The 10,226-nt window shown below is 32.9% G+C and overlaps 1 protein-coding gene across 1 annotated transcript in view; it reads left to right on the forward strand.

Moving 5' to 3' along the window:
- The window catches only part of LOC132036477 (sulfite exporter TauE/SafE family protein 2-like), a 56,411-nt gene that overhangs the window by 45,499 nt on the left and 686 nt on the right, over window positions 1–10,226 (forward strand). The window lies entirely within an intron of this gene.

Consider the following 10,226-nt stretch of genomic DNA (forward strand, 5'->3'; position numbering starts at 1 on the left):
TGAATATTTATTTTCTTCTCATGTACATACGTATGCACTTCAATTTTAATTCTCCGACACATATTTATTTCCTCCGTGCACTTTTACTTATTCATTATTGACTTTTCACGTTCTTGCTGAATATTTATTCTCTTCTCATGTATACGTGCATGCATGCACTTCAATTTTAATTTTCCGACACATTTATTTCCTCCGTGTACTTTTAATTGTTCACTTTTGACTTCCGAAATTGTACTCTAGCAGGGATTAACATGTGTATATTTCGTGAAAGTTGAACATTAATTCTACCTCTTGTGTGTTTACTTTTTAAGTCCACAGTCCATGCAGTTGTCTTAATTGTCCTTTCATTTCCTTCGTTTGGCATGTACTCCCTCTGTCTCAATTTAAGTGTTTACGTTTGACTAGACATGGAGTTTAAGAAATAAAGATAGACTTTTCAAATCTTGTGATTCTAAATTAAAAATGTGTATAATATAATAAAATAAAATATCCTTTGAATCTTGTGATTATAAACTTGACATGTAGGATATTTGAATTGTCAACTTACTAAATATAAAAAAAGGCAGACATAACCAAAATAAGATAATTTTTTTTTTTTAACAACAAACGCCGAAGTGGACGAACACATTCAACAATAAGTTGTTCAAAAAGCAACCGAAATTGTACTCTAAGCCAGGACTAACATTTGTACATTTCAGATGTTTAACATTAATACCACCTCTTATGTGTTTACTTTTTAAGTCCCCACGTGTCCATAGTGTCTCAATTGTCCTCTCATTTCTTTCATTTGACATATACTCCCGTTGTCTCAATTTAAGTGTCTACGTTCGATTAGACACGGAGTTTAAGAAATAAAGATAAACTATCTTGTGGTTCTAAATTAAAAATGTGTCTAATATAATAAAATATCCTTTGAATCTTGTGATTATAAACTTGACATGTAAGATATTTGAATTGTCAACTTACTAAATATAAAAAGAGGCGGACATAACCAAAATAAGACAAATTTTAACAACAATTGAGAAATCAAGGGGAAAAATAAGACGAAAAGAAAAATAATATGGAGACTCACTAAGGAGAATTTTATCCCACGTGGACATATGTCATACTACTTAATATTTATTTCCTTATCACGTATAAACATATGCACTTCAATTTTAATTCTCCGACACATTTATTTTCTCCATGCACTTTTACTTATTCACTTTTGACTTTTCACGTTCTTGCTGAATATTTATTCTCTTATCATGTATAGACGTATGCAATGCGATTTTAATTCTCCTACACAAATTTATTTCCTCCGTGCACTTTTACTTGTTTACTTTTGACTTTACACGTTCTTTAAGAATTAATAAATCCCATGTGGATATATATATCATAATACTAAATATTTATTCTCTTTTCATGTATACACGCATGCACTTCAATTCTAATTCTTCGACACATATTTATTTCCTCCATGCACTTTTACTTGTTCACTTTTGACTTTTCACGTTATTTAAGAATTAATAAATGAAGTACTCCCTCCGTCCCACAAACCTTAAAGACTAACTAAATTTAGTAACAAAATTAATCATGTTGGGCCTCATGCATTGCATGGGCATAGTTTGCTAGTATACTACTAACTTAATCGTGTACTAACAATAAAAATATTAGAAAAATCTAATTGAAACAAAACAAAATCTTAATATGTCCCCAAACTGCTCCGTCGTTTCCATCTTCTTCAAAGTCACCTCTAGCTTTCAATGTCGCAATTCAAGGAGATTTTCTATTTTACAAATCAGGCCCTTCTCATCGTAATACAAAGAAAATTATGAATCTTTTGTCTCATAAAAAAGATATTTTACTATGTAAAAAGCAAGTCGGTCGAACTCGAAACAAAAACCAACAATTTTCTTTATGGACATTTTAGGTCTTTGGTTATTTTCAATTATAATCAATGCATCGATTCCATTCTGCTATTATCCACGTTTGGGTGGTTGTAATTGAATATTAATGGATGGTTCATCCACGGATTCTTCCCTTTTGAGTCTGGAAGCGATGAATGGTTCAAGCTCTTATGAAAAGGATTATTGGGGAGGAATAGAAAATTTGCACTGCTGTTTACATTACAATCAAGAGTAATCAGGAGAAGAGTTGAAGAAAGAAACAGAGAGGCGTCGTCTCTTGCAGAAAAAAAAAAAAAAAAAAAAAAAAAAGGAACGATTGTGGAAAGAGAAAAAATGTTACCTTGTTTTAGGTCTGAATAGTTTTCAGACTTTATCCCAGATCTGAATTATTCAGACCCATTCAGATCTATTAAGATGTTCTAAAAGTTAAAAAAAAAAATGCATTTAATGGGCTGAAATCTGAATGATTCAGATTTAGACGCCCCATTAAGTGCAAACAAATGAGGCCTTAGAGAACCCGATTCGTAGTACTTGACTCGAGTTGCGTGGGTATCCTATAGCTGCTGGCCCAATATATTATTGGGCCAAAACTAAGTTTCAATTCAAAAAATTGTGTGGATTGCCCCTCATATGGGCTGGTCTTTATTTTTGTCCCTCAATTTGCTGGTCTTTAATTTTTGGTACTACTTCTCATTTAATGAAAATTTGTGGGCCAAAGTAGCCTTTTCGCACCGAGAGATTCGGGGTTCGATCCCCAAAAGTAAAAAATAATAATAATTTCGCAAACCTATGCCTATTGGTGAAGTTACATAGAACCAATACCTAATCCAAGCAAAAGTTCGTGGACATAAAGTTAATTTCGCAACTATGCTATAAGCATAGGTTCTATGTAGTTTCAGAACCTATGCCTTGTCCTGTAAAGATTCGTGGAAATGAGGTTCTTCCTTAATTTCGCAACTTTGCCTAGTTCTATGTAGTTTGATAGAAACCTTTGCTGTATCTAACATAGTTTCTATGTAACTACATAGTGAATAGGCAGAGTTTCATATGAACTTATGCCTTGCGATTTTTTTTTTTTTTTAAACTCTATAGGGGTTCGAACCCGGGATTCAAATGTCAGGGGTATTTTCGACCACTTTTTGGTTACTTAAAGTGCCGAAGGGCAAAAATTAAAGACCAACAATTTAAGAGGCAAAAATTAAATACCACCCCCGAATACATTCGTGCGAATGACCAGTTTCAATTGGAACTTCAGCCCTCCTGTTCAAAGCATGAGAACAAAAGAAATTAAAGAGAGAGATCAGTGATCAAATATCATACATGTGATGCAGTTTATCAGCCATATAGGATATGTAACTTCTCCTAACCAACTTCAATTATTACCAGCATATTCCTATCCCTCATTTCAAACATCAATCAACATTTTAGAAGCAGTCAAGGGACACCATTTCATAACACATTTCTTCCATGAAAAACACCTCAAACTTAATGGCAAACTTTTACATGTTAGGGGACATTAAGCAGTGAAGACTAATATGCTTTGCATAAACTGGACAACAATCACATATGCTGTCTCTTCATACGTAACATACTTTAATACTTACTAATTTATAAATTAACGAGTTTACAGAGCATCCAAAGCTTAAAGAGAACAAACAAAGTCTAGTAACAAATTGGCCATGCTTGTATTAACATCCCTCCTATCTTAAATGTCACTTACACTACAAGAGCAGGCGATTAGCTAGAGACCAAATCCCTAGCTAACTTATAAAATTTCCTAACTAACGTAATTTTAAATGTCCCTGGCAACATTCCGTAGGTAATACGCTCCTATCTTAACTTTTGCTACGAAAAGGTTGTTAGCCCTAGCTAAATTAGCTAGAATAATGTGCTAGGCAACGTATCATAGCAAATATTAGCTAGGTTATTCCTAGTTAATTTCGTAGCAAATAACTCTGTCTACCCATAATAGTTAAAGGATGGGATTTTAATAGTTTTAGTCAGCCCGTTGAAAAAATTTCATCTGCCTACCCATAATATATATGGTTTGTAGATGTCACCGATATATACTCAGTGTACAACATGTATATTATAGTAAGCATATAATTAGTGTATAATATATGTATTATAATAGTATATAATTAATGTATGCTATACGTATTATAATGAGTATAATAGAAGAATGTGTAAATATTGATGCTTTCCTTCCTCCATATGGAAGTTGGTATTTACAGACCAGCTTGTTAACCTGAAGCAATTATTGACCTTTAGATTTTTTGGCGCTTTCCCTTCTTAATTATACGAATTAAAGAAAATTCTTCTGCACCTGAAAAAGAACTTTTAAATTTTATTACTATTGCATATTAACTTGAAATCACTATAAAAATAAAAAAAAATTGAAATTTTGAATTTGTCTGAATTTGAACAAAAACTACCAAATTCACGTGAACACATAAAGACACTGTATATTCGTCCATGATTCTATTGTTTCTCCTGCATGTGGGATGTAAGAAAAACAAGGAGATTCAAGATGATAGTCACTGAAAGGTGGTGGCGCCAAAATATGCATAACAACTTTAATCGAAAATTTTATCATATTAAATGTAGTGTGAAGGAAATAAAAGTCCACACATATAATATCAATATGCATAAGTAACTCTATAAATTGAGTAATATCGACGCGTGATTAACTTTAAACGAACACCTTGAATTATATCGCCTTAAAATTCCAATACCACCACCTAACAATAAACATGTTACCAAAATTAATCACCCATCACTTCAAGAATGAGAGTGCATATAAGCCATACGCGATGCAATTTTAAATTATATGGTCAATAAATTCCGGATATTAATTAATTAAAAGATGGGATTTTAATAGTTTTAGCCAGCCCGTAAAAAGTTTCATCCGTTTAGCCATAATATGGTTTGTAGTCGTCACCACCAGTGTATTATGTATACTCTATGCATAAGAAGTGTTATACGTATATAATTAATTTACAGAGTATACACACTGACTATACACACATTATAAATGATTTTGCATTGATTATCCATTACATACTGGTGAAATTTTATAAACAGTAAAAATTAGAGTTATATTTTTTTTTTGTGATTTTATTCTGCTGGTGTGTAATCAATCAGGACTGATGCTATCCGCGCTTCTTCTGACTATTGAAATTGGACATTCAAGCTCTAAATTGAAACCCATTTTCCAGCTATAGTTCTTTCAATAAGTGGCGGTGGGCGTTGTTCTTCGGTTCGATTTTTCAAACTTCGGTTTGATTCTTCGATTTTCGGTTTTGGAAAAGTGTGCATCAACACCGAACCGAATTATTTCAACTCGGTTCGATTTTTTCAAGTTCGGTTTGATATTTCTAAAACGGTTTTTCAAAAAAAATTATAATACATAAAGGATTGAAGGGTACAATTAAAGTGAAATCAATTACAAAATCACAGCAAAGAAGAGTAAATTATTATTGGCAGCTCACACCTCATAACAATAAGCTCAGTTGAATCTCCACAGTCCACTATAGTAACTAAACTCTCACCATATCTTATTGAAATAGGATTATCAAAGCACGTAGCATCAGCAACAATAGCTTCAATTGCTGCTACATTCAAACATTACGGTAGTAGGCAGCAGTGAAGTTGGAGATCCATAACAAATAATTAGGAAATAAATTAGGAAAAGGACACCGCGTATTAATACCAAACTAATCCCACATTTGACCAATATTTGGGCTTAATACACAAGCTGTCAAGACACTCCCAAATTAATGCCAAAAAATAGCAGTGACCGACCAAAATAATGCCATTTACGGCCACGATGACAGCGCTTTTAAAAAAAAAAAAACTTTTTGTGGCGACTTATCGCCACAAAACGTCGCCACTAAAGGGCTTTACAGAAAAATCAGGCTTTTTAGTGGCAATTAAAAACGTCCCCACTAAAGGTTAAATATCCCAAAACATGTATAATATGTGTATATTTAGTAAGAAATATCCCAAAATATGTATAATTTGTGTATATTTAGTAAGTATATACAAGAATGATAAATTTTTATATACATATGTTGGAATTACATATACACTTTATATACAAGAATGATACAGTTTGTTTATATACATATGCTAGAATTAATTATACACTTTATATACAAGAATGATACAGTTTATATACATATGCTGAAATTAATTATACATTTATTATACATAAATTATACGTTAATTATACATTTATTATACAATAATGATATGATATTTTTTTTTTTTACATATAAAATAGTGATACATATTATATACCACAATGATACGGTTTCTATGATACATTTTTTATACGTATGATACACTTTCTATACAAGACTGATACAGTTTATATACACATGTTGGAATTAGATATACACTTTCTATACAAAAATGATTCATGTTATATACAAAAACGATACAATTTTCTATTCTATAATACATATTATATAAACAAATGATACATATTATATACAAAAAATGATACATACCTTTGTGATTCATATTTTATACAGTTTCTATACATTACAAATAGGTAATGATACACATTTTTATACACAAATGATACATATTATATACAAAAATCGCCTCAGAGTTTTTTGGGTTATTTTTTACTAAATATACACATATTATACATGTTTTGGGATGTTTAACCTTTAGTGGCGATTTTTTTTAATTGTCCTTTAAAAGCTCGATTTTTACGTAGTTAACCCCTTTGGGAACACTTTTAGTCTCCACAAAAGACTTGCTACAGATTTTGGCTAGCGGATGAAAATAGTTTATGGGCTAATTTTTGGGTTTGTGCGATTAATTATGGCCCAGTGGCCATTTGTGTCCTTTCCCCAATAAATTATTGGGATGGGCTTGGTAGTTGGGTTGAATTGAAAATATGTTGGGCCTAAATTCGGTCGAAAGTGGTTGAGGAGACAATTGGCGCGAATGCCCTCTTTTGGGCTGGCTTAGATTTTGCCCCCTCAAAATGGTGGTCTTTAATTATTGCCCTTCCGAGCAAAAGCAACATAGTAAAAAAGACATTATTACCCCTAATCATATATAAAAACAAATATCGTTATTCTCGGAAATCCTTCGCTTCTTTCATATCGTTAACTTGATTTCAACTTCGTTCCTAATTTTCACATTATTCAAATCGTTGTTCCAAGCGATTTCTCAATTGATTTTGCCGCTACAACATCACTAAAAGGTACAAATCTTAATTCAACTCAATTTAACGACTTTATTGAGTTTAGATTGTTAATATTTGAAAAAAAAAATCATCTTCTACGACCTGATTTGTCACGACCCAACCCCATAGGTCTTGACTAGTGCCCGAGCTGGGCACTCGTACCCACCTATCAACTGTAATCAGATCTTAATCAACATAATAAGAATTTATTCGTACATAAAGGCACAACGTCACACACACATATATACATATATCATATATACAGCCCGAAGATATACAGAAGGCAAATACCACTAAACAATGCTACCCACGACCCACATTTATGTCTACGGTATTCCTCAAGAAAGTAATAACATAATCATATGACGGGACGGCCCCGCCGGGCCCCGAATAAACATATACATATATAACGGTCCGTACCAAAATACGGGCTCCTCGAACAAGGGAGCGCTCCAACGGCAATGATGAAGGTCCTAAAGCGCGCGCACCGAAATGATCGGCCGCCCCGCGGGCATGAAACGCGACCCCGAAGAAGTGGGGTCGGTACGGAATATGTACCGAGTATGTAAAGCATGGAATACGGTAGATAGAATCGTTGAAGTAAGGGAATAGAGAACATGAGTCTTGTTATACCCCATTTTAAACGGGTTAAATTAGAGTACAACATATTGGAGATTCATTTTATTTTGCTTATTTTAAGGAGTGCCACCTAATTGATTTTAAGGTGAATTAGGGAACCTAATTATTAACTAAGGTAAAGCTATCTAAACCTCCGTTAATGGTCTACTTAATTTTCAATTCTAGGTCAGGGTTCTAGATTATTCTAAAGGGAAGGGGTTAGGCATCCTTTAGAATCCGTTAACTACGGTTATCCGATCAAACTTAGGTTAATTAATTAATGCTAAATAAGGTGCTTTAAATTTAAAAAAAAAAAGGTTAAGAAATGTTGCTAAGGTTTTAAAGAAAAATGTAATAACATTGTTTAAAATAAAATTTACAGAAAAATAATAATTTGCATAAAAAATAACTTTAAATGCTATTTTAGAAGAAAATTTATAAAAGCTGCTTAGACTTTAAATGAAGCAATAATGATACTATTTAGGATAATGCTTATAAAAATATAGTAACTTGCATAAAAGAAGATTTTAAATGCTATTTAAAATAAAGCTTATAAATGTTGCTAATGCTTCAAATGCAAGTATGCTAATGTTATTCAAAAAATAAGATTTGCAAAAAAATATGATAATTTACGTATAGTTTAAGAAAATGCAAGTTTACGCAATATTGTAAGAAATATTTGAAACAACTCAAATGATGAGATATTAATTGATTTTGCAGTTTAGGAATATAGACAAGATGGAGTTTTCTTTCTCCTTTTCATTACCTTTTATTAACTATGCTTAATTAAGAAAAATGCATGATTAATTCAAACTTGAAGAGTTATTTATAAAATATACTTGAGTTTATATTTGCGTATTAATGTCGTTTTTGATTTTCTAAGATAGTAAGAATAAAGTACGATTCCTTTAACTCAAAATATGTGTTCATACTATTTTGAAAAATCAATTATAATAAAAAATAAAATAAAAATATTATATATGCTATAAATAATTTTAACATAAATAGAAGAAAATGTAACCTGCGGAATCAACTATTAGTTTCCTTAGATTAACTACCCATCATTCTAAAACCTATCATACTAATTCCTATAATTCAACTAAGCTAAGAAAAACAAACCATTTAAAAGGATTAGTCAAATAATATAAGTTAAGCATGCACAAGAAATAAAATAGAGGCATAAAATAAATTAAATGGGCTCACCATTTTCGGACTCGTTAGTCATCTTCTTTGTTGGAATAGAGCTCGACCCATTTTTAAAGGCTGCCGCGGATGCATTTCTTTGCTACATTGAGCCCCTCGGCCCAAAGACGAAGTATGCAATTGCGGATGAAATTTGGACACGGAGAAGATTCGATGATATTACGTTGGGCTTTCGCCCAACTCCGAATGCGGAAGAAGAACGAGTCCTTCGGATTCGTATGCGATGGTCTGCTTCGGGTGCGTGACGAACAGGATGCGGGGGGTCTCCGATTCACTCGAACACTTCAGATTCTCCGAGCTTGCGATGCTCGAATTCGAAGCGATACCAAAACAAACGAAACCAAAAATGACTTAATATTTTGACTCGATATTCAGAAATATGAGACTGATAAACTAATATTGCTTAGGGGATTTTTGAGCGGCTGAAAACTCTTTTTTTTTTTTTTTTTTTTTTAGGGGGGGTAATTTTGTGCGGCTGAACCTCTTGCCCACTGACTGAAAAAAGTGATTATTTATAGGGAAAAACATCTAGGGTTTTGCTAGGTTTCAAATATTGGGTGGGATTTGAAAGAAATAAGATTCAAAATCGAGTCAAAGTCGATTCGTTGAAATCCAACAGCTCTTCACGTGATTCGGCTCGGGCATGATCGAAATGGGTTCGACCAGTTCTGGTGTTTGAAGATCAATACGCATCTTGAAGCAAAAAATGGAAAACCTCTCTCTGTCAACGACAGAACGCACAGATAAGCGGACGAAACCCCATTAAAATCTTGTACCCAAAAGATCAAAGGGCTGATAAAGAAAATGACTTCCCCTTCGCAAATCGACAAAACCCATTAAAAATGGTTTCAGATCTAAAGGTGGAGCAAGAGAAAAAGAACAAGAATCCAAACTTTCCAACGTTGACCTCTGAACCGAAAAAAGCCGATTCATTAATTTCTTTCCCAAAATTTGCCATGCAAAGCCTGTTGGGAACAAAAGGGGCCTGTGAATTTTCTATTTGTGGTGTTGAAGAAGACGAGAGAAAGAGAGGAGAGAAGAGAGGAGCGTTGGGCGGCTGAAGAAAGAGATGAAAACCTAAAGGTTTTCATTTTGTTAAACCAAGCGGGTCAATCCGGGTCGGGTGCAAATTTGGACTGGGTAGTTAAAATATTGGGTTGGTTATATTAAAATATTGGGTTGATAGTTGTTTTAAGTTATAGTGGGCAAGGTCAAGAAAATGATATTGTTGATCCGGGGTTTTGATTAGTGGTCGATGAATTAAAAACGCGGACCGAGTGAAAGGAGTAATTGGTTTCTAAATTTAAATA

This window comes from Lycium ferocissimum, chromosome 11, assembly GCF_029784015.1.
Source record: "Lycium ferocissimum isolate CSIRO_LF1 chromosome 11, AGI_CSIRO_Lferr_CH_V1, whole genome shotgun sequence".
Lineage (NCBI taxonomy): Eukaryota > Viridiplantae > Streptophyta > Magnoliopsida > Solanales > Solanaceae > Lycium > Lycium ferocissimum.